The 26,744-nt window shown below is 38.0% G+C and overlaps 1 pseudogene; it reads right to left on the bottom strand.

The window, feature by feature from the left end:
• LOC138174928 (UPF0462 protein C4orf33 homolog) overlaps nt 1-26,744 on the bottom strand; it is a 47,526-nt pseudogene that overhangs the window by 12,890 nt on the left and 7,892 nt on the right.

The raw sequence follows: 26,744 nt of genomic DNA, 5'->3' as shown, positions 1-26,744 counted from the left end.
ATAGATAGATAGATAGATAGATAGATAGATAGATAGATAGATAGATAAATATAGATATACATATATATCAGCTCTTTTATTGTACAAAAAAACTGGAAACAAAGAGGGTGTCCATCAATTTGAGAATGGCTGAACAAGTTGTGGCATGGGAATGTAATGGAATATTGTTATACTGCAAGAAATGACAGAAGTGGAATAAACTACCCTTTTCCCTACTTGAAATAATAATCATAACTTCTATTTACATAGTGCTTTAAAGTTTTTGTGTTATTTTTCATTTGATCAATGAAGTAGGTACTACAGGTGTTATCTCCATTTTACAGATGTAAAAACTGAGATTCAGGTTAAATGATTTGCTCATGATTACAAACTGCTGTCAGAAATAGGATTTAACCTATGTTTTAGTAACTCCAGGTCCAAAATGCTCTCTGTTCTATCAAGCTGCCTTTATAGCATGCTACTTCTGAAGAAAATGGCATTGAAGATTAAGTAAAAAGCATCTTAAAATATTTGGAAAGAAAATATCTTAGCAAATCCAGACTCTAAAGTTTACTAGCTATGTGATCACAGGTAAGTCACTGTATTTCTTTTAAACCTCAATTTCCAATTCTGTAAAATAGGCATAATAATACCTATAGAAAGTACCTCACAGGCTTTCTGTGATAACATAATGAGATAATCAACATACATGATGCTTGTCAAACTTTAAAAGAGACTCAGAATGAATAGAATGCTAAACTTGAAACAAAGGAATCCCTCCAAAATTTACTGAGGGCCCATATGCAAGTCACAGGCTCTCTGAACTTCAGTTTTCTTATCTGTAAAATGACAAAAATATATGTAACTCCTACAGCACAAGAATTTTGTTAAACTCAAGATTTCAGATCACCCAAAATTCATTAGAGAGATATAAGTTATATACATCAGTTATAGTACATTACAAATGATTGATTACAAACAGAAAAAAAGGCACAAAAGATGGCGGGGCTGACTTCCACATAATGATGAGACATAGAGAAAGGTTCCCAGCTAGAGGTGTACCCCTCCAGCACCTACCATGGAATATTTATTATTGTAGGATGTGGATAAGAGTTACCTCAAATGGGCAGGAGCTGCACTGTTGAAGAGAATGTCCACATGGATGAGATCACAAATCTATTGATATTTTGAATGAAAGCATGAAGAGATTTACATTCCATGTGCCACTTGTGCTTTTAAGTCAGTTGTCTTTTCTTTGCCAGGGAACTGGCCTGATTTATCAGATGACTTTCTTTTCATTTCTACCTATTCACTTTGAGAATCCTAGTTACATTTGCCTATGATATCCTTACACCTTCGTAAATTTAAATGGCAAATGTAATTATTTAAAGCAGCTCACCTCACCCCATTGTATCACAAGGCTTCTCTTGGTTCAGGTTTGTTAAGTAAGTTGATGAAAGATCTAGCCCCATTAATGTGTTTCACTATTTCTCTTAAGGTTACTGATAGTCTGCTATCTTTCTCCTTTTGATTGCCTAGTTTGGGGTCCTCTGAAGCATCCTGCCAGCTACCTTGCAATCAAGTGCCTACGAATACTTTAAAGGCTGAGTTCAATAGTGTTAAGAGCCCATGATTCTTAGAGACCCTATTTTCTACCTCCTTAAACAAAATAGTCAATAGCCCTCCTGTCATGTACTTTATCACATTCTCCTCTCCCCAGTACTTCACAGAAAAGGTCTGCCAAAGACTTACTTAAGGCTGCTGTGAATCACTTATAACAATCACTGATGAATCTAGCTTTCCCTTCCATTCCTGTTCTGAATTCAGTTATTCTCCATTTGCCAGAGAGTTATTTTTTGCTTCAAAAATCCTTTTCTCAGAATCTTTATTTCCACGGCTATCAACTAGTTGCCAAATCCTCTCACTTTGACTTCTTTCATCCATCCTATCTTTTACACTCTTACTGCCTCTACATTATGACTGTCCTCAAAAGGAATAATAAACTTGCCTGGTTTAGTTTAATAGCCTTCTCTTCTCTGTCTTCAGTCTCTTCCTCACTCCAATCCACATCACATATGATGGGGATAGTAACTAGACTTGTGATTTCATTGGTATAGATGAGTCTTAGAGAGTTGTATAGTGTCACCTAGAACACTGAATGGTTAACAACTTGTCCAAGGTAATAGAAACAATAACAGTCAAGTCAAGGGCTAGACACTGTTCTAAGTGCTGGAGATACAAGGATGCAAACAGTCCCTGCCCATAAGAAGCTCAAAATCTAATGGGGGAGAACCTGCTAACAACTATACATCAATAAAATGCAGACAAGATAAATTTAAGATAATCACAGAGAGAAGGTACTAGCATTAAGGAGAACCAGAAGGTGAGATTTTATCTGAGAAGCCAGGAAAGCCAGAAAGTAGAAACAGGGAGGGAGAAAATTCTAGCCATGGTGACTAGCTTAATGAAAGCTCAGGTCTGAAATTACCTTGACTTGTGTATCATCCCAAAGGCAGGGTCCTTGTTCAGTTGTGTTCAACACTTCATAACCCCATTTTGGGTTTTCTTGGCAAAGATACTGGAGTGACTTACCATTTTCGTCTCCAGCTCTTTTTTACAGATGAGGCAAGCAGGGTTAAGAGACTTGCCCAGGGGTCACACACAGCTAGTAAGTGTCTGAGGCCATATTTGAACCCATGAAGATGAGTCTTACTGACTCCAGGCTGGTTACTTTATCCACTGTGCCACCTAGCAGAGGCTTCCTCAATAATGGCTTTACAGTGTCCCAAGGATTCTGCTGTATCATCCCTTGCCCAAGGCAATTGAGAGAATATTTTATGCCACTTGCTCCAAGCATAGATATTACCAGTTGTCTTTCTAGCCTGAACAACAGTGGGGTAGAAAGGAGGATATAAATTTGAGAAATATTGAAGGATTTGGTAGTAGATTGGATTTGAGAGATAAGGGAGAAAGAGGAGCCAAAAATGTCTCCGAAATAGTCTGGGTGACATGGTGGAATTAAAAGAAATAAAGAGGTTATAGAAGTTAGTTTGAATGGAAGGTAAATAAGTTTTTAACATATTGAAAAATATTAGAAGGTCCCATTTTCTTTTACTGAATGAGAGTTAATTTGTATTTTAAAAGAACGTTTGCTTCTTGATGGAAATATCCATGATTCATGGTGTTCAGGACAATTTCAGGTACTTTCTCTAGAGTAGAGTCTGATCTTTTTTGTGTTAAGTACAAAATGTATCCCCTCAACCAGCATAGCTACCATTGCTATTCATTGACAAATTCACCTATGGAAGAAGAAACTCATATTTATTCTTTTGACCAAAAAAAAAATAAAAAAGGAAATGAAATTAAGAGACAAATACATAGATTTTCTTTTCTTGGAGAAAATAAAACATTGTGTCTAAAATCTGCAAAGAGTGAAGCTGAATTTTCAAAAAGTACAGTAACAGCAAAATATCCTTATATGGTAACAATCGAATCAAAGCATTAATAGGTGATAATACTTTTCAAATAGGACTTACTGCAAAAGCATCGCCACTGTAGAGCAAGAGGACTAGATGTTGTTCATGCCTAGGCAAACCAAAAGAGAAACAGAGTGAGAAAATAAGGGGAGGCACTGTCGTTTTTATTTGTATTTGTATCATTAGCACTTAGTACAGTACCTGGCACATGATAAATGTTTATTGACTTTTGACTATTGATTTTACTAGCCAAATGGGATGTCTTGAATGATGTATTATAGTAATGACCAATCCTGACCTTAGAGAGGTGAGAAAAAGCACCTCCCTGTTTTCCTTGGACAGGTAGGGGATAAAAGTGTGCAGAATGTAACAAGTATTGTTGGACAAGATCACTGTCAGTTGGTTTTCTTAAACAATTTTTCTTTGTTACAAGGGAATGCTCACTGGGTGGAGGGTCAGAAGATAGCTAGAAAAGAAAATGAGGCAAAAACAAAAGGACATGGTGAGTATTTAAAAATAAATAAATGGAATGAGTAACATAGATTGCTTCCTTTAAAAGATTATAGAATTTAAATTCTTTTTTTTAAAGCAATCGGGGTTAAGTAACTTGCTCCAGGTTACACAGCCAGTTATTTCTGAGTGTGGTGCTAAGTATCTGAGCCCAGATTCGATCCCCAGGTCATCCTGACCCTGTGGCCGGTGCTCTTACTCACTGTGCTACCTGGCCGCCCCTAGAATTTAAATTCTTATCTAGTATCATTCATGGTTCGATAATACCTCATTCTGGAAAGACTACCATGTTGATTGGTCCTAATTTTTGTTGATAGTTGAAGACAGATGGAAAAGTTATTTACATGTAACTAAGGTAGTGTTCTGGCTTATTCCCATTGGTCTCAATTCTGACTATCAACTCAAATTAAGAGGCCTTAAATTAAAGGGAAGTTTAGCTAAACTTCATCTAAACTTTTCAGCTCTGACAGAAGTTAATTATAACGTAGGAAGAATCAATTTAAGGACCAGCTGTTTGGATTTGTTTTAATAATACTCAGCCCACTGTACATAATATGCTAATAAGTCTAGTTACAGAGTACTCAGAAGGACATGAGTGAATCAACATGTACCCAGCCCACAATTTCCCTGATTTATACAACAGAATATATGTTCATTTTAGCCCATGTCTGCATCAAATATGCTCTTCCAACTCATCCAACAGCTATTTGCAAAATTAGCAATAAAACTTCCTCAACTAAAATTATGGACAAATGAGTAAATTAGTAGCAATAACATACCATACATACAATGTGGCATCACATTCCCCAAAATGAAGTTATTGGGTTTTTTTTTTAATTAGAAGAGGAAAAATTCACATATCAGAGCAAGAGTTCACTTATGAAATGATGTAGGTAGAATTGGGTTTGACACTGCCTCTGACACTAGGTATTCGACTATGGGCAAGTCATTTAACACCAGTTATGTTATTAATAAGTGTTTATTAATAAGTATTATGAGTAAGCAACTATTTATTAATAAGTAAATATTAATAAGTATTTTTAAAGTTCCTTACTTTTATGCCAGGCACTATGCTAAGTGCTGACTCTCTGAATCTTAGTTTCTCCATCTGTAAAATGGAGTTCATAATACTCTAACAATATCATGTAATAATACTCTGGGGTTATTGTGACACTTGAAGGAAATAATGTACATAAAATGTCTTGTGAACTTTAAAGCACTATGTAAATGTCAGCTGTTATGATCCGGTAATTTGTTCAAAAGAAAATGGCACTTATAATGCCAAATATCAGCAATGAAAACTAAGTTAATTTTTAATAATGGTATGGAAATGCTTATATTTCATTTCATCCCCTTTGATGTTGTTCAGTCTTTTCAGTCATGTCTGACTCTTCATGCTACCATTTGGGGTTTTCTTGGCAAAGTTAATGGAATAGTTTGCCATTTTCTTCCTCCAGCTCATTTTACAGATGAAGAACTGAGGCAAACAGGGTTAAATGACTTGCCTAGGGTCACATAGCTAGTAACTGTCTGAGGACAGATTTGAACTCAGGAAGATGAGTCTTCCTAATTCCAGACCCAACACTCTATCTACTGCACTGCCTAGATGCCCCATTTAATTTCATCCCCACTGATCATTTTAGATTTCTTCAACTGATTTATTTGTTGTTTTATTTTCCTAATTCCCATTCCAGGAACCATAACGAGTAGGAAGAAATCTAAACAAAAAAGCATAGTACAGTGAAACGAGCACCAGATTTAGAATCAGACTATCTAGGTTTGAATCCTGACTCCTCCAATTACTACCTGTGAGACCTTGGGCAAGTCCCCATACATCTCTAGAGCTCAATTCCTTCATCTTTAACATGAATGGGTTGGATTAGACAACCTCTGAAAGTCTCTTTTGGCTCTAAATCTATGCTCCTTTGAAAACATCTGTCAGGATCCTCCACTATAGACTTAGCTCTATAATGGAAAATATATATTTAAAAATGTGAAATGTGTAATTGATGCCATTATTAGTACATTTTCATTCCTATTTATGACAGGAAAAGTTTCCCTACATTTATTACTAAGCCTAAAATTGTACTAATTAGACTGATAAAAATTGAATTTACAATGGAGCATTCATTAATTGTTGTATATAACATGCATATAAAGAGCAGAATATGCTAGCATTTATAGTAATTACTACATAGTTTTACACAAGCCTGATTCCGTGTTTTCTATCATCTAGATAACTTATTCCAAGTGGTAGGAGGCAAATCAAACAATATCCATCTAGTTCCAAAAAGAAAAGGGTTTTTTCCTAATATATAAAGATAAACTTTGTAAAATAACTAGCCAACATAGAGAAGATCATAGAGAAGAAGTTCAGATCTCTGCCTTAGGAAGATAAAGTTAATATTATTAAAAGTACTAATATTTCATATTTGACAATCTATTGCCTTTATACAAAATATAAATAAGATACTTGGATTGGCAGTAAATGTTGTGGAGTCTTTGAGTAGTGTGCCTTTAGAATTTAAAGAAAAACCAATGTACAAAGTCTAATACAGCCAATATAGTAGGGCAGCTATGTAGCATAGTAGAGCACTAGCCCCAGAGTCAGGAAGACCTGAGTTCAAACCCAGCCTCAGAGATACTTGACACATTAGCTATATGATCCTGGGCAAGTCACTTAACCTCAATTGCCTCCTCTCCCCCCCCCAAAAAAAAAAGTCAATATAGCAAATTCTTGTTTCTCTATTTTCATAAACAAAATGAATGCCCTTAATCCAGAAATCATTAAAACATGGCCCACTAACACAAAGTTTAAGCCTCTATCCTCTAGCACTGATCAGTGCTAAAATGGAACATGGAAATTTTACTTTCATTCTCTTCTCTTATGCAGGTACATGCCCAAGAATCAGAAAGGCAGAAGTAAAAGAAATGAGAGACAAAAATAATTCACAGATACAATAATCAGCCTACAATAATTTATAGTAATATAGTTGGAGATAAGAAGGCCTTCAGTTTCACCTCATCCTGCACCTTCCAGATGTTCAACGGTATTTTATGAATCAAAATTAGACAAACTTTTATTCAATCTTCAACAGGCTCTAGAAAGAACTTTGGCTCTAGAGTCAGAGGATCAGGGTTCAAATCCATCTCTGTATACCACCCATATAACTGAAGTCAAATCACCAAACCTCCTTAGGCTTTGATTTCTTCATCTGGAAAAGGAGAGGATTTATCTACTGGTCCCTGAATTTCCTCCTAGTTCTAAATCTATAATATCACAATCACTCTCCAAATTTGAATCTAAAATCCAGTACAGATTTGGGAAAGAAATGATGGAAGCTTCTGGCTTCATTTATTTAAAGAAGCTATCTCAGCAAATAAAAATTTGGCTTAAGTATTAATGCCCAAAATAACTGCTTTGAGAACAGCAGATTGTTGTTTGTTTGCTTCCTCGCAAGGGTACTTGGAGGCAACTTCAATGCACTTATACAACCTTATTGCTTACTTCATTTTTTTTCAACAATTTGTTTAAGTACTAGGATATAATATGATAATATGTTATATAATAAATGTGTTATATATTATATGCAATAATATATAGTAATATTATATGATAGGATATTTGTGAAGGCATTAAATTATCTATATTTCAAATGATAAAATATTTCTATAAATGTAAAATGATGATGTGGAAAATTGCATGGTGCTTCCCTTTGCCATTTTTTTCCAGTTGGTGGATGCTAAAACAAAAGAAATTGAGGAACCTAAGTGGGAGGTCTGTGCTGGGGTTACTTCCAAGAAAGATAATCTCTACTCTCCTTGGCTGTATCTAGCACATATTGTCTCTAGCATGCTGTCTGGTACATAGTAGAAACTTAAATGCTCACAGAATTGAAAACCAATGTTTGTTGAAGAAGCATTTATAATAATTTGCTTTGGGGATTTATCACTAAGTGATTGGTTTATTCCACTGAATTGCTAGTTCTAAGAAAAACAAAGGGGACTCTGAAAGGAGTGAAGAAATGAGAGTGGCACAAGAAACAAAAAATCCACAAATGAGTGGTGGAGGTATCTGCAGATAACTTTGCACCTCAAAAAGAAGAATCCATCACTGAATATTCCACAAGTAGTTCCAGCTGACCAACCTGGAAAAGTGTCCTTTGAAATAGCAATATTGCATTTAACACTCTAAGATTGGCATCCCAAAAAGACCCATTTCACTAAAACCCTGTATTAATCAATCAGTCAGTAAACATTTATTAAGTGTCTACCATGTAGGGATTGTGGTAGCAGTTGGGGATATAAAAACCAAGGCCAATGGGGAGGCTAAGTGGCACAGTGAATAGAGCACTGGTCCTGGAGTCAGGAGGACCTGAGTTCAAATCCAGCCTCAGACACTTAACACAAAAACTAACCGTGTTACCTTGGGCAAGTCACTTAACCCCAATTGCCCTCCAAAAAGCAAAAAAAAAAAAACAAGGCCAAAAACAATCCTTTCCATCAAGAAACTGACATGCTATTGGAAGACAAAATATGTACATTAACAATTATAGAATATATATTATATCAATGCATGGTGATTTTGAAAAGGAGGGCACTAGGAACAAGGGATGTCAGGAAAGACTTTATGTAGAAGATGGTTCTTAAGATATATCTTAACAGAAGAAAAGGATTCTATGAGGAAGAGGAGAGGAGGGAGATGTGCAAAAGCAGAGATGGGAAGTAGAGAATTGTGCAAAGAACAGAGAGAAGGTAAGTTTAATTGGATTGTGAAGCGTAGGAGGAGGAGGTATGTCTAATGGGGAGAGAAATAGGTTAGGATTAGATTCTGTAGGGTTTTAAGGTTAAATAGAGGAATTTGTATTTTATCCTAGAAGTAATAGGAATGCACTAGATTTGACTGAGTCAGGAAATCATTCAGTCAATAAGCATTTATTAAGCATTTACTTTGTGTCAGGCACTGTGATCTCTGATCTCAAGAAGGTCACAATCTAATGGACAGACCTACACTTAAGTAAAATTACTTTGGAAGTAAAGTAAAAGATGGACTAGAGTAGGGAAACATGACTCAGTGAGATCAATCAAGTAAGTATCATCAGTATTCCATACAAGAAGAAATCAGGGTCTGAACTAGCACGATAGGAGAAAAGGGCATTTTCATGTTTGATTTCATGTTTGACTTTGATTTCAAGTCATAACATTATACTGAATGATATAACATTAGCATTCAAAGAAATATCAATTTCACTAACATTCTAGATATCCCTGAAACATTTCTGTGTATTACTTGTTAGCTCAGTGCTTTATTGCACTGTTCATAGTGTTTGCCTATAAAAGATTTAAGCTCAAGATAATCAAGATGAGAACATGAGTAGCTGTGGCCCACTGACAGTGAATCTCAAGGCTTTTCTTCTTGCAAGAATCAATTTGAAATACAAGTTTTCTAGGTTAGAGCTGGTCCACTTATTAAGAAATTTCTATGCCTGAACTAATTCACCCCAAAACTTTGTTGCTTCCCCAAACAAAAACCTTACTGTGATAAAACCATTTCTGTAGAGGTATGTGGAAACTCAGAGGTCATTTTGTCCAATGCTATTCCACAGATGAAGAAAATGAGACCCAGATAAGTGATTTATCCAAGGTCACAAAGTCAGCAAATAGCAGAGCGAGGATTTGAACTCAGGTCCTCTGATTCCAAAAAATAGAGCTCTTTCCCATAAAACAGGAGTCTAATTGAGAATTATTTTGTTTCTTTTTTATTTCAGTTCCTGAGTCCCTTTAACCAAATTTGTCATTGTGATAGCTGTATTATATCTATAGATCTGGTATCATAATAAGATACTAATGTAGGAGGAGTCTAATGAAATCAACCTAGAGCTAATGAAAATCACACCCATTAAGCCCTAAAGAAATTCAGTATACTCAGAAGGTCATTCCCTTACCCATTTGTCTAATTTCCATGCCTATCAGCATTTCAAAGTTAACATCAAGTCCTTCTTATTACAAGCAAAAGCATTAGTTTCTTACCTCTGTAAAGGGTTAAGGTAACATTACTAAATATATATATCACTGATGCAAATTTTGTACAATTAGAAATTTTTAGAAGTGAATGATTTTTGAAAACTATTTGCAAAGCTTGATTAGAATAGCCAATGCACAATGAAAACATGACAAAAAGGGAACTTATGGGCAAATTTCTACTTCCAAATACTCTTTGGTTGTGCTGTTTAGAAAAAATGCTTCCACAACTGAAAGTAAAAACAGCAATCATGTTAAGTGAAGTTTATTCATGCTAGAACCAAGAAAGCAAACATGTGGTTCTCTCTTGCTCCAGAAGCTTTCTTGGCTCCCTATTGTTTTAATAATAAAAATAAAAACTTCTTTGTTTGGCATTTAAAGTTCTTCACAATCTGGCTCCAGGTGTCAGATGTTTCCAACTCCTCATATATTCCACATTCCACCCAAACAGACCTACTTGCAGGGCTCAGTTTTGGCATTCTATCTCCTGCTTCTGTTTCTTTTTACAAGGGGTCTCCCTTTCCTAGTATGCTGTCTTTCCTCACTTCTTCCTCTTCAAATCTCCAGGTCAGGTCCTTTCAAGGCTCAGGTTGGGCATTACCTCCAACATAAGTCATTTCCGGATACTCCCAGCTGTTGGTATACCCCAAAAGTACTTTGTATACTTTGTTGTTTTTCAGTTGTTTTCAGTCATGTCTGACTCTTTGTTGTGACTCCCTTTGGAATTTCTTGACAAAGATAATGCAGTGGTTTGCATTTCCTTTTCCAGGTCATTTTACACATGAGAAAACTGAGGGAGGCAGAGTCAAGATGGCAGAGTAGAAACAGGATTTCTGTGGGACTCCTGCTTCCACCTCCTCCAATTCATGTAAAAAATGACTCTAAACAAACTTTAAGACTACAGAACCCATAAAATGACACAGAGAAGCTAACCTCCCACTGAAGACAGTCCAGCAGGCCAGCAAGAAGCAGCCAGTGCAACATGTTGGGAGCCTAGCCCAGCCTGGCTCAAGCCCAAGGTTTTAGTCTCAGGGGGGCCACAACCAGCCACCAGCTGGAGGGACTTCAGATCACCAGCAGTTGTGGTGGTTTTCAGAATTATCAATCCATAGATGTTAAGGACAAAGCGAGAGGACAGTGAAGCATGGACTTTGGGACCTGGGAGTTTGGGAGTAAGGTTTTTCACCTTTGCCCCTGGAGTGAGAAGCAGCTGAGGCATGATGTCTGTCTAGCGACTGCCAAGTGGCTGCTTCAGAGCTCCTGGCCTGCAGATTGTAGGGGGACCAAGCAACCAGTATGAGGGATAATCACTCTTGCTTTAACCTGCTTGAATTTGGATCACTATCTAAGGTGAAGGTCCTGGGGTGCATAACCAGTATGCCAGAGCAAGTGGAGGCTTCTGAGAGGGCAGCCAACTAATAGCTCCAGAAGCTGAGAAAACCCCAGGGATTGGGACAAAGCTCCCCCCTCTGGTAGCAGAGTCCTACTGTATATAAAAGTCAAGTAACTGAGTGGCAAAAAGCTCAAAAGTCAAGTAACAGTGGCAACATGTGCAAGCGAGGGAAGCAAGGCAAGAACAGTAATCTGACTTTGGACTCCTTTTTTGTAGACAAAAATCATTGGGGCATGGAACAGGAGGAAGACAGAAAAGTCAGAACTTCTGCACCAGAAGCTTCCAAGAAATGAAACCAAATAAGAGGAAAGTATAGGAAAAACTGGGAAGAGAAATAAGAATGATGCAAGAAAATTATAAAATAACAGTCAACAACCTGACTGAGAAAATAACATCTTAAAAAATAGACTAACTCAAATGGCAAAAGAGGCTCAAAAATGCAATGAGGAGAAGAATGCCATAAAAAAACAAATTTTCCAGGTGGAAAAAGAATCTCAAAAGCTCACTGAAGAGAATCATTCCTTCAGAATTAGATTGGAGCAAATGGAAACTAGTGACTTTAGGAGAAATCAAGATACTATTAAACAGATCCAAACAAATGAAAAAAATAGAAGGCAATGAATGTGAAATATCTCATTGGAAAAACCACTGACTTGGAAAATAGATCCAGGAGAGATAATTTAAAAATTATTGGACTACCTGGAAGCCATGATCAAAAAAAAAGAACCTTGAAATCATTGTCCAAGAAATTCTCTAGGAAAATTGCCCTGATATTTTAAAACCAGAGGGCAAAATAGAAGTTGAAAGAATCCACTGATCACCTCTTGGAAAAGGTCCCAAAAAGAAAACTCCTAGGAATATTATATCCAGGTTCTGGAGTTCCCAGATCAAGGAGAAAATATTACAAGCAGTCAGAAAGAAACAATTTGAATACTGTGGAAATACAATCAGGATAACACTGGATCTGGCAGCTTCTACACTGAGGGATAGAAGGGCTTGGAATATGATATTCCAGAGGTCAAAGGAGCTGGGATTAAAACCAAGGTTAACCTACCCAGCAAAACTGAGTATCATGTTTCAGGGGAAAATAGGGTCATTCAATGGAATAGAGGATTTCAAGTATTCTTGATGAAAAAACCAGAGTTGAATAGAAAATTTGACATTCAGATACAAAAAGCAAGAGAAGCATGAGAAGGTAAACAGGGAAAAGAAATCACAAGGAACTTATCAAAGTTGAACTACTTACATTCCTTCATGGAAGAACTATAATTGTAACTTATGAAACTTTTCTCAGTATGAGAATAGTTGAAGGGAATAGAAATGTTTGTGTGCATGTGTGTGTGTGTGTGTACAGATATACATAGACAGAGGGCACAGGACCAGTTGAATAGGAAGGGATGATACTTAGAAGGTGAAATTAAGAGGTAAGAGAGGAATATAATGAGAGGATATGGAAGAGATAGAATGGGGTAAATTATCTCATATAGAAGAGACAAGGGAAAACCGTTACAATGGAGGGGAAGAACAGGAAGGCAAAAGGGAGTGGCTTAGGGAGGGAATGACATACATACTAAATAGGGTATCTCACCCTACAGGTGAGAGGGTAAGGGGATGAGAGGGGGGATGATGGCAGGGAGAGCAGGCTGGGGGGGAGGGAAGTTGGAAGCACACACTTTTGAAAAGGGACAGGATCAAAGTAGAGAATAGAATAAGTGGGGGATGGGATAGGATGAAGGGAAATATAGTCAGTCTTTTGCAATATATACACTATGGAAATGTTTTGCATAGCTACACATATACAACCTATATTGAATTGTTTATCTTTCCAGTAAGGGTGGGTGATGAGGGAGGTAGGGAAAGAATCTGGAATTCAAAGGTTTAAAATCAAATGTTTAAAAAATATATACATTATTATTATTTTACATGTAACTGGGAAATAAGATATACAGGCACCGGGGCATAGAGATCCATCATGCCCTACTGGAAAGTCAGAGGGGGTATGGGAGAAGATATGGGAGAGAGCAGATTGGAGGAGGGGATATTCAGTGGGATCGCTGTTTCGGGGTGGTGGGTAGGGGGAAAATGGGGAGAAAATTTGTAACTTAAAATCTTGTGGAAATGAATGATAAAACTAAAAAAATTTTTAAATTTTTAAAAAGAAAGAAAAAAAGAAAAAAAACATTGTATCAAGAAAGAATGAAAGAAAAAAAAAAAAGAAAACTGAGGCAAACAGGGTAAGTGACTTGCCCAGAATCACACAACTAAGTGTCTAAGGTCAGATTTCGACTCAGAAAGAGCAGTCTCCCTGACTCCAATCCTGGTACTCTACCTGCTGTACTCCCTAGCTAACCCATTTACTTATACTATATATGCTATATTTACTTATCTTTTTATATATTATTAGCTTCTCAACAGAATACAAGCTCCTCAAGGGCAGGAAATATTTTGCTTTTGTCTTTCTATCAAAAATATCTAAGGAGCATTTCCTAAATGGGGCACATTACCTTCCATACTTTTTAGAATGTAGTAAAATACAGATCATAGTCCCTTCCAGGCTATACTGTACTAATTAAAATACTCAAATGGTTCCATGATCTCATCAGTTTGTGAGTATGTAAGTCTCCTTATTTCCTTCCATGAGTTAACCATAAGTAGTACACCCTAAGTGTCGGGGACGTTATTTGCTTTCTCCTGACTTTGGGAAGATACATATGTAACCAGGTCATCTTCTCTTTCAACTTTACATTTTTAATGATAGTATTTACACATTTTTTTTTAATAGAAGCAGTTAGGTGATATAATGGGATAGAGCTCAGGGCCTCAAGCCAGGAAAACCTGAGTTCAAATCATACCTCAGACATTTACTAGCCATATGACCTTCAGGAAGTCACTTATCCTCTGACTACCTCAATTTCTCAACTGTAAAATGGGAATAATAACAGCCCCTACTTACCAGGGTTGTTGTGAGGATCAAACAAGATAATATTTGTAAAGTTCTTAGCACAGTGCTTATCACAGAGTAGATAAATGCTTATTTCCTTCCTTCACAGTTCCTTATTTGTTATGTGTTACAGGCTATTCACAATCACCATGTATGTTTCTATTCACATACATATATACACACATGCATAAACATATATAACATATAAATACTTGTGTATAAATGTATATGTATTTTATATCTATAGACACACGTATATAATTAGTGCATGTATATATGTATATATACACACACATACTGTTTGGCTAAACTCTTTTGATTAGCTAAGTGTCCAGTTGAGGAGCTCTAGAGATATAGTCCTCCAGTTTTATGCAACAAGTATATGCAAATAGGAACTTCTAAAAGAGCTCCCATCCTCTACAGACAAACCCTTTTTAAAAAAAAAATAATAATTTTCCCCCAACTACATGTAAAAAACAATTTTAACATACATTTCTTTTAATTTTTGAGTTACTAATTCTCTTCATAATTCTCTTCCCTTCCTCCTCCTTGAGATGGCAAGTAATCTGATATGAGTTATACAACATGGAGTCATGCAAAACATGTTTCCATATTAGTCATGTTGTGAAAGAAAACACAGACCAAAAAAAAAAAAGAAGAAGAAAGTTTTTTAAAAGTATGCTTTGGATGTGGGGAAACTGGGACACTAACATAATATCCCAATTTTCCCACACACCCTCAAACATATCATTTTTCTTTCTGTCATATTAGCCAATCTGATAAGTGTGAGGTGGTATGTCAAAGTTAACTTCATTTGTATTTGTCTATCAATAGTTATTTAGAGCATTTTTTTTCATATGACTTACACTATATTTGAATTACTTCTTTCTGGCTGCTTGCAATATTTTCTCCTTGACCTGGGAGTTCTGGAATTTGGCTATAATATTCCTGGGATTTTTCATTTTGGGATCTCTTTCAGAAGGTGATTGGTGGATTATTTCAATTTCTATTTTACCCACTGGTTCTAGAATATAAGGGCAGTTTTCCTTGATAATTTCTTGAAAGATCATGTGTAGGCTGTCCTTTTGTCATGGTTTTCAGGTAGTACAATAATTCTTAAATGATCTTTCCTAGATCTATTTTCCAAGTCAGTTGTTTTTCCAATAAGATAGTTCACATTTACTTCTATTTTTCATTCTTTTGATTTCATTTTATTGTTTCTTGATGTCTCATGGAGTCATTAGCTTCCCTTGCCCAATTCTATTTTTTAAAGAATTATGTTTAGGAAGCTAGGTGGCACAGTGAATAGAGCACTGGCCCTGGAGTCAGGAGGACCTGAGTTCAAATCTGGCCTCAGACACTTTACGCAAAAACTAACCATGTGATCTTGGGCAAGTCACCTAACCCCAATTACCCTCCCAAAAAATGCAAAAAAAAAAAAAAAGAATTATCTTCTTCTCCTCATTGACTTTTTGGACCTCTTTTGACATTTGAGTCAGTCTATTTTTTAAGGTGTTATTTTCTTCAGTATTTTGGGTGGGGGTCTCCTTTAGCAAGCTCTTGACTCACTTTTCATTATTTTCTTACATCATTTTAATTTCTCTTATCAATTTTTCCTCTATTTCTCTTACTTGATTTTCAAAATCCTTCTCGAGCTCCTCCATGGTTTGTGACCAGTTCATATATTTCTTGAAGACTTTTGATGCAAGAGTTTTGCTTTGTTGTCTTCTTCTGGTTCTATGTTTTGATCCTTTGTCACCAAAAAATGATTCTATAGTTTGATTGTTTGATTCCACTTCCTCTGTTTGCTCATCTTGCCAGCCAATTACTTGACTTTTGAGCTCTTTGCCATGGTAGAATTCTGCTTCCAGAGTAGAGAGTGCTGTGTCCCAAATTTCTGGGATTTTGCACAGCGTTGTCAGAGTTTTTTCTAGGCACCTGCCTCAGAACTGTGAGGATGACTGCCTCTCCACAGTCTCAACAAGCTCTGCCATGCTAGCACTCCTCATCCCAGGATCTCCCCCCAAGACTGCAACCCAGATCCAAGCAGGTCAAAGCAAAAGCAATTACCCTCTGAAAGGCTGCTTGATCCTCCTAGGATCTATAGGCCTGGAGCTCAAGAGGCAATCACAGGGCAGCTGCAGCCACCCACCTCTGCCACCTCAGGGATAGGGGTTGGATCACACTCTTCTCTCACCCAGTTCCAACAGAGTTCTCCACTGACCTTTTACTTTCTCTTTGGTGTTTATGGGTTGAGAAGTCTGGAAATCACCACAGCTACTGGTGAATCAGTCCCATGAAGTCTACTCCAGTCAGTCTGTGCCATGGGTCTGGGCCAGGACAGCTCATACAGGACTGCCCTCCACTTCCAGCTTGGTGTGATAGACCCTTCCTGCTGGCCTGCCAGGCTGCCTTCAGCAGGAGATTTGTTTCTCTCTGTCACTTTGTGGGTTCTGTAGCTCTAAAATTTGTTTAGAATCATTTTTTAACAGATATTGGATGTGGTTGGAGTGGGAGCTCAGGAATGTTCCTGCTTTTACTCCACCATCTTGGTTGTGCCCCCAATTTTACTTTTTAAGGTGTTCTTTTCTTCAGTAAATTTTTGCACCTTTTTCTACATGACAAATTTTGGTTTTTTTTAAGGAGTTCTTTTCTTCCATGGATTTTTGTGCCTCTTTTATCATTTGGCCTATTGTGATTTTTAAGGTGTTACTTTCTTCAGTAATTTTTGTGCTTCCTTTACCAAGCAGTTGACTCTTTTTTTCATTATTTTCTTGCATAATTCTCATTTTTTTCCCCAGTTTTTTCTCTACCTCTCTTATTTGATTTTGAAAATCCTTTTTGGGCTACCCAGGAATTGATTTTGGGCCTGAGACCAATTCACATTTTTCTCTGAGGCTTTGAATATAGTAGTATTAAATTTGTTGTCTTTTTCTGAGTTTGTGTTTTGATCTTCTCTGTCACCATAGTAACTTTCTACAGTCAGGTTCTTTGTTGTTCTTGTCGTTGTTTGCTCATTTTCTGGCCTATTTCTTGACTTTATGTTAAAGTTGGTCTCTGCTCCAGGGGTAGAAGAGTCACTATCCCAAGCTTCAGGATTTTTGTGTAGCTCTATTCAGAGCTGGTGCTGGAGGTCCATAAGTTTTCAATTCTTCCAAGTTGGTATGATCTAAGGAGAGGTGTGTTTACTACTCTCCTTGCCTGTACTCTAGTCTGTGAGTGACCACAAACACTCTTTTCCCCTGTGACTAGGATCTCTGATCCCCTGCAGCCACAAGTTCTAGTGTGCTAGTGCTACTCTGGGCCCTGGGATGGCTACCTAGGATTGCAAACTGATCCACAGAAAGTCAATACAACAGAGTCCTGCACCCAATGCCAGCAAAAAGACCACTGTCATCTCCTTCTGACAAGTTGTCTGACCCTCTTACTTTCTGTGAGCTGAGAGCTCCAGAAGCCACAGCTGATTCAGTACTCCCCCACCTCCTAAGGACTGCTGTTGGTTTGCTGCGAAATGACCTTCGCTGGGCTACACTCTACTCTCACTCTGGTGCAACAGACCTTTCCTACCAATCTTCTAAGTTGTCTTGGGCTGGGAAATTGTTTTTCCTCATTCTTTTGTGGGTTCTACCTCTCCAGAATTCATTTTTGAGGCATCATTGAAAGTTGTTTGGAGAGGATTTGGGAAAGCTCAGGTGAGTCTCTGCATTTTCTCCACCATCTTGACTCCACCCCTCATCTCTTTTAAACTTGAACTCAGCACTCAATCTTCCTTCTCCTTCTCTCTTGTCCACTTCATCCCCCTCTCCCTTTTTCTCTCCATCTTCATCTCCACTCTCTATTCCTCTCCCTCCTTCTCTCTCTCCCTTTCCTTCCTCCTCCTCCTTCTTTTCTCCCTCCTCTTCTCCATTTCCTTCTCCCTGTTACTACTTATTTTCCTCTCCCTCTTCCTTTTCTTTTCTCTCTCCCTCACCCTCTTCCTCTCTTTCCATTTGACTGGGTCTCTCTCTTTCCCAAGCTGAAAGTGCAATAGCCATTCACTGTTTTAATCCTGCTTCTAGTCAGAACAGAAGTTTTTTACCTGTTCCATTTCTGACCTGAACTGGTTTACCCATCCTTAGGCATTCTGCTATCCTTTCCCTATTCCCACTTGCAGGGGCTCCCCATATTGGAGCTGGACTTTATGCAGACATTCAATCTGCTTGGCTCTCAAGTGATCCTTTCCAATAGCAGTGATTACAGGTATGGACCACTATACCAAACCAATAAATCTCTCACTGATGAATACTTTTTAGAAGCCTTCATACCCTTGTTTTATGCTTTGCCTTCTATTAATGTTTCAAAGGTCATCTGTTTTTATATCTTTCAAAAAATCCAAGTAATTTTCAAGTAGGGGAGGAAGGTATTTTGCAGTGGGATACTTTGTTGAAAGAAAGTCTTTAAGGCATGTTTTGCTCCAATGAATCAAATGTCTTTCTTTGAAATAATCAACAAGGCGGAGCCAAGATGGCGGAGTAGAAGCACGACCTTCCCGCGGCTCTGGCTTCCACCTTCCCCAATCCATGTAAAAAGGGGACTCTAAACAAACTTTGGAGCTTCAGAACCCACAAAATGACACAGAGAAGCTAACCTCCAGCTGAGGACAGCCCGGCAGGCCGGCAGGAATCTGCCAGCACAGCACTCTGGGAGCCGAGGCTTTAGCCCCAGGGTGGGCCTGAGCAGCCGCCTGCCAGAGGGACTCCAGATCAGCAGCAGCTGTGGGCATTTCCAGATTTATCAATACATAGATGCGAAGGACAAGGTGAGAGGCCAGTGTAGTCTGGACTTTGGGACCCAGTAAGTGGGAGTGCATGGCTTTTACCCCCGGCGCGAGAAACCGCTGACACACCGGCACAGCCAGCCAGTGCCACGTGGCAGCTTCAGCTCCTGGCTTATAGAGTGTAGGGGGACCAAGCACCAGTCTGAGGGGAAATCACTCTTGCTTTAACCTGCTTGGATCTGGATTGCAGTTTAGGGTGGAGGTCCTGGGGTGTGTGTCCAGCTTGCCAGAGCCTGTGGAGACCTCAGAGAGGGCACCCATCTAATACCTCCGGCAACTGAGAAAACCCCAGCGTTTGGGACAAAAACTCCCCTGTCTGGTGGCAGAGTCCTACTGTGGCAAAAAGCCCAAAAGTCAAATAATTGAGTGGCAAAATGAGCAGGCAAAGGAAGCAAAGCAGACAGAAGATTTCAACATTACACTCCTATTTTGGGGACAAGAAGGAACAAAGCATGGAACAGGAAGAAAACAGTGAAGTCAGAACTCCTGCACCAAAGGCTTCAAAGGAAAATACAAGCTGGTTACAGGCCATAGAGGACCTTAAGAAGCAGATAAGAGAAGTGGAGGAAAAATTGGGAAGAGAAATGAGAACAATGCAAGAAAATTATGAAATGAGAGTCAACAGCCTGACTGAAGAAAATAATACCTTAAAAAACAGACTGACTCAAATGGCAAAGGAGGCTCAAAAAGGCAATGAGGAGAAGAATGCCTTAAGAAGTCAAATTTGCCAGATGGAAAAAGAATCTCAAAAGCTCAATGAGGAGAATCATTGCTTCAGAATTAGATTGGAGCAAATGGAAGCTAATGACTTTATGAGAAATAATATACTGTTAAACAGATCCAAACAAAGGAAAGAATAGAAGGCAATGGGAAATATCTCATGGGAAAAACCACTGACCTGGAAAATAGATCCAGGAGAGATAACTTAAAAATTATTGGACTACCTGAAAGCCATGACCAAAGTAAGAACCTAGAAAGCATCCTCCAGGAAGTTCTCAAAGTAAACTGCCCTGATGTTTTAGTACCAGAGGGCAAAATAGAAGTTGAAAGAATCCACCGATCACCTCCTGAAAAAGATCCCAAAAAGAAAACTCCTAGAAATATTATAGCCAGGTTCCGGAATTCCCAGATTAAGGAGAGAATATTACAAGCAGCCAGGAAGAAAGAATTTGAATATTGTGGAAACACAATCAGAATAACCCAGGATCTGGCAGCTTCTACACTGAGGGATCGAAGGGCTTGGAATGTGATATTCCGGAGGTCAAGGGAGCTAGGACTAAAACCAAAAATCACCTACCCAGCAAAACTGAGTATCATGTTTCAGGGGAAAATTTGGTCATTCAGTGGAATAGAGGACTTTCAAGCATTCTTGCTGAAAAAACCAGAGTTGAATAGAAAATTTGACATTCAGATACAAGAAGCAAGAGAAGCATGAGAAGGTAAACAGGGAAAAGAAATCATTAGGAACTTACTAAAGTTGAACTATTAACATTCCTACATGGAAAAAAAATAATTGTATTTTATGAAACTTTTCTCAGTAGTTGAAGGGATTAGAAATATATATATATATACATATATATGTCTATATATGAGGGTATATGGGCATATGAATACATATGTGAATGTGTGTATATATGTTTACAGGTATACATAGATAGAGGTCACAGGACCAACTTAACAGGAACGGATGATACTTAAAAGGTGAAATTAAGAGGTGAGAGGAATATAATGAGAGGAGATGGGGAGAGACAGATTGGGGCAAACTATCTCATACAGAAGAGGCAAGGGAAAATGGTTACAATGGAGGGGAAGAATAGGAAGGCAAAAGGGAATGGGTCAACCTTATTCCCATTGAATCTGGCTTGAGGAGGGAATGAAATACACACTAAATAGGGGATCTCACCCTCCAGGAGAATAGGGGGGGAAGGGAATGAGAGGGGGGATGATGGAAGGGAGGGCAGGCTTGGGGGGAGGGAAGTGGGAAGCACCCACTTTTGAAAAGGAACAGGATCAAAGTAGAGAATAGAATAAGTGGGAGGTGGGATAGGAGGGAGGGAAATATAGTCAGTCTTTTACAATATATCTACTACGTTATTGTTTTCATTAGCAGCACATGTACAACCTATACTGAACTGCTTGTCTTCCCAGTGGGGGTGGGTGGCAGGGGGGGAAGGGATTGAATCTGGAATTGAAAGTTTTAAAATCAAATATTTAAATATATATATGTGTGTGTGTGTGTATGTTTATGTATATGTATATATACACTATTACTAATACCATCTTACATGTAATTAAGAAATAAGATATACAGGCACTGAGGCATAGAGATCCACTGGAAAAGTCGAAACGGGTATGGGAGAAAATATGGGAGAGAGCAGATTGGAGGTGGGGATATCCTGTGGGACTGCTGTTTTGGGGGGATGGGTGGGGGAAAAACGGGGAGAAAATTTGTAACTCAAAATCTGGCGGAAACGAATGATGTAAATCAGAAGTTAATAAAGCATTAAAAAAATTTAAAAAAAAAGAAATAATCAAGAAACAATATGCACAATGGGGTCTTGTATCTTCTACATTTTTCTGTCAATTATATGAAAATAAAAGTATGATTAACCATAGTCACAAGCCTACTCATATTCAACTAATATCCTCATCAAGGATGCTTTTTATTTGTGTGTAAATTATTCTCATTTTTAAAAAATGCTGGAGAAAGAAAGCAGGCAGATAGCCCAGTAATTGTTTAATCTCTTGGTCACCTTTCCCCCATCCCTTTGTCATCTTGATGGTGGGGGGGTTTTTTCAGGTATCTTATAAATCGGTCCCTACAAGGACAGATTTCTTCTACATATACATGATCTATCCCAAGCAAGCAAGTATTTATTAAGTACTTACTTTGTCAATAAGCAGTATCTGTGTTCTAGACTCTGTGCTAGGTGCTAGGGATACAAAAAAGGCAAAAAATTATAGTCCATGCTTTCAAGGAGTATGTATTCTAATGGAAGAGAGATATGATAATTCTTGTATAGATATAAAATATATACCAATGGAAAGTAATCTGAAAGGAAAAACAGAAAAAGACCTTCAGAAGGTATGCTTTAAGATGACATGAAGGAAGCCAGAGAAGTCAAAAGACAGGGAATAAAATATTACAGGCATGGGGAAAAAATCAGAAAAGTCACAAAGACAGGAGATGCAATGTTGTGTTTAAAGAACTGTTAAGTATGTTCATATCACTGGATCATAGAGTATATGGTAGATAGCAAAGTAGAAAGTAAGAAGGGGACAGATTATAAAGAATTTTAAATGCCAATCAGAGGAACTTCTATTTGATCCTGAGGGTAAAAGGGGGCTATTAAAACTCATGAGCAGGGCAATATGGGCAGACTTGCACTTTAGGAAAATCACTTTGGCAACTGAATGGAAGATGGATTGGGTGGGGAAAGACTTGAGGCAGGGAAACCATTTAGAAGCCTCTTGCAATAGTCTAGGTGAGAATTGATGAGTGCCTGGCTATATGAGTAGAGAGAAGGTAATGAGCAAAATATATGAAAGTAGATATCATAAGGTTTAGCAAAGTATTCACTATGTGGGGTGAGTGAGGAGAAATCAAAGATGTCAGGAAGGTTGTGTGTCTCAGTAACTGGGAGAATAATTGTGCCCTCAACAGTAATAGAAAAGTTTGGAAGAGGGGAGAGTTTCAGGGAAATGATAATAAATTCTGTTTTGAACAGGTTGAATTTAAGATACCTGTGGGACATCCAGTTCATGTCCAAAAGGCAAATGGAGATCTGTAACTATAGCTCAGGAAAGAAACAGGGGCTGGATAAATATATCTGGACATCATCTGATATAATAATTGATCCCATAGGAGTTGATGAGATCACCAAGTGAGATAATCTAGAGCAAAAAGAAGTCTCAGGACAGAGCTTTGGAGAATACCCAGTTAGTGGGAATGACTACCTGGAAAGGAGGGGAACTTCCTAGCCTTATGGCCCTCTATAATTTCACAGACAGTGAAGGAGGGGAACTTTCTAACAGCACACAGCTGCTTAACTTCTTGGGACAATTATAAACTACCTGAATTCATTCCTCAATGACTAACATAGGCCCACACTACCACCCATACTCTATCTCAGTAATTCTGAACCTCTGGCTAATCTTGTTCAAACCCTGTTCTCCATTCCCCACTGACTGCTCTCTTACTCCCATCTGCTTCAAATCAACCCCTATACTTAAGCTACCTGACCCTTCCAATTTGCTCTCTGGAATGACTGCTCCATTGGTAACAAACTTGCTTTCAACTTAAACCTTTTCCTTCTTCTTTCCCTTCATTTTCATTCAGTTGCCAAGACCTGCCTCCCTCCTGACAACACAGATTACCAAACCACCCTTTTTAGCATATTTTTACTCATAATTTTTATTTATCATAATTTTACTCATACCCCACCTACCCAATTCACTTGTCCTGATAGAAGAACTGGAATATTTCTTGTTCCCTGTCACCACTTTGAGACTCTCCCCTACCAGCAACATTCAGTAACTTTTCCTTTAAAGTTCTTTTAATATGTATGTATCACCCAATCAAGATTCTGGTGGCTATTCCTGCTAACCTCCAGGACACTCCTATACCCTCTTCAACAAGTTCCAGTGCCTCAACATCCATTGTGATACTCCCTCAAGCAATCTAATATCCAAATTCCTCAGATTACTTATTTACCATTACTTACTTCTCCACCCTATTTCAGCTACACACAGAAATAGTCATATTCTTGTCCTTGCCATCACTCATAAATGTTCCACTTCATGAACCCTGGAACTCTTTTTTCTGATCATAAACTGTTGTCACTCCACATTGAAAGCAGGGACTGATGGTAGTTCGGGGTTTTGGCTTGTTTGTTTCTTTTGCCGTTCTTTGCATCACCAGAGTTTAGTGCAGTGCCTGATATATAATAGAAACTTAATAAATGCTTTTGGGCTTGAATTGATTTGACATCAGTTTCAGCTGAATGATTGCAGAGGGTTTAGAAAAGAACAAAAAGAGAGGGATTGAAACCACTGGTTGTAGATGATTTTTCTAGGTGAGAAGTGAGGAGTGCCTAGTTGTATGAGTAGAGAGAAGGTAATGAATAAAAAAATAACGAAGTATAAATTATAAGTCTTAGCAAAGTATTGGCTATGTGGAGTGAGTGAGAAGGAGGAATCAAAGATGACAGGAAGATGACATGGGCCTCAGTAACTGGAAGAATAATTGTGCCCTCAACAGTAATAGAAAAGTATGGAAAAGGGGAGCGATTCAGGGAAAAGATAATATTAGGATTTTAGCCAATATAGGATGATAGTGATAGCGAATGGTAGGATCAAATAAGAGCCGTCTTTTTGTTTGTTTTAAAGGTGGTGGAAGGTGTTGGTATATTTGTAGGCAAAAAAGTAGGAGGCAATAGATAGAAAGAGATTGAAGGTTAGAAAGAATAGGGATGACAAAAGGAACAATCTGCTGGAGCAGATGGAAGAAAATGGAAAGGAAAATGGATCCGTTTTGATTTGAAATGGGTGAAGGAAAAAAATTATGGGAGAGAGGGCTTGTCTGAGTGATGTGAGAAGGTGTTGGAAATACAAAGACAAAAAAATGAACCAATCCTTATTCCCAAGGTGTTTTCATCCTATCTGCAGATTTTGTAATTTTTATTCCCTTTGGTGCACTCCTCACTCTCACACCCCTTATGACACAATCTGTAGTAGATGTATGTGAAATGTGAAATAATACTGCAAGAGATGACACATTGAGCAAATGGTTAATGGGCAAATGAATGGTATAGAGAAGTCCATATAGAAAAAAAGGAAGAAAGAGATCGTGATGGGTTGGAGGGGATCATAGATCTAAAACTGGAAAGAAACTCAAAGGACAAGCCTCATTCTGCAGATGAGGAACCTAGGCCCAAGGTAGATCAAGTGACTGTCGCACAGGTAGTAAGAATCAGGGGTAAAATTTGAATCCAGGTTTTTTACTCCAAAACCAATGCTTTGGCCTCCTCCCACAGTCCAGTCTTTTCCTTCCATGGTTTGTATTGCAAAACATAATGAAAAATATGTTTAAGGAAAATAGTTTGGTAATAGTACATAGATTAGATTTTTTTCCCTGATTTTTGGAGGGCAGTTGGGGTTAAGTGACTTGCCCAAGGTCACACAGCTAGTTTTTTGTGTGTTAAGTGTCTGAGGCCAGATTTGAAATGAGGTCCTCCTGACTCCAGGGCCAGTTCTCTATTCACTGTGCCACCTAGCCACCCCAGTTTTTGTTTTTTGTTTTTGGTAGGGGGAATTAAATTGATTTCAGATAAACTAGCTAAGAAACTGATTGCATATGTAAAGTAAGGAAGACTTGAACTTAAGTAATTCAGGAAATAAGTATATCTCAAAGACCTTTTGAAATGAGAAAAAAAGGGGATTGGTGTCAAGTTTGATAAAGGAGAATGAAGAGTCAAATATAAGGTTTTAAGACAATAAGGGATCCTCTGAAGCTGTGCTGGTACAGGTCATATGGCATTGAGTAGGCATCAAAAACTGGTTTCAGCTAAAGGTTGGATTTGCTTTCCTAGGATTAGCCTAGCTAAGCACAGAGAGATTCATCATCAAAAGGTGGGACAACTATCTCTTCATGGATTCTTTGGTCATAGCAACCCATGACTTGTCCATAGATAAGTGTAATGCAAGGTTACTCTTGAAGAATTTGGAGTTGGAGAAATCATATATGACTGGGGACATAAGGAAGAAGGTGACATTTGAACTGATCATTAAAAGAAGAGAATCTGAAACATAAAAATAAAGAGAGAGAGCCTTCCAAGCGTAGACAACTGTTTGTATCAATGCAATAGTCTGGAGGTTACACATCAAGTCCAGGGAACAGCTCAGTAGTCATCCATCTTGTCTAGAATACAGACTGTATAAAAAAACACTTTCCATTCACTGTAAAAGAGCATTATGTGAAATAGGATTGGAAAGGGAGATTGGAACCAACTTATGAAAGACCTCCATTTGGGAACTCTACTGAGTTTCAAGTGCTATTAAGCCATTCAAGCGGAGACATGAGCCTCTCTGTGATGATTCCTAGCTCATCTATTTTTGATTATTTAACTCAACTTTTTTTAATGACAACCATAGAAATTCATCACTCCTAATTTAATCATATTCTTCTTGTATTATTTTTTTAAGACTGAGTCTCCCTATCTTGTCCAAGTTTGGAGTGTAAGAAATACTTACAGGCCTAGTCTAATACTCAGGTTGCATAATAAGGACCAAACTAGTCCAGGTTAAAAAAATCAAACAGTTGAAAACTCCTGGGCTGATCATAATGGGACCATATCAGTGCCACATAGTGCAGACACCTTAATCAGATTAGCCCAGTACAGCTCAGAACTTCAACCTTAAGAGATCCACTAGCCTCAGCTTCTCTGGTATCTAGAATTATAGGAATGCCCTACCATGCCAGGCTAGTTTCTGTTTTAAAATAGACTAATCAGAACATAGAAATGAGAGGTTACCTACTATCTCTCCAAGATGGATAGATAGATAGATAGATAGATAGATAGATAGATAGATAGATAGATAGATAGATAG

The sequence above is a fragment of the Petaurus breviceps genome, unplaced genomic scaffold (genome assembly GCF_028583685.1).
Source record: "Petaurus breviceps papuanus isolate PSGF00001 unplaced genomic scaffold, PetGlider_PUasm1.0 76, whole genome shotgun sequence".
Classification (NCBI taxonomy): domain Eukaryota; kingdom Metazoa; phylum Chordata; class Mammalia; order Diprotodontia; family Petauridae; genus Petaurus; species Petaurus breviceps.
This window is presented reverse-complemented; position numbering and strand designations above follow the sequence as displayed.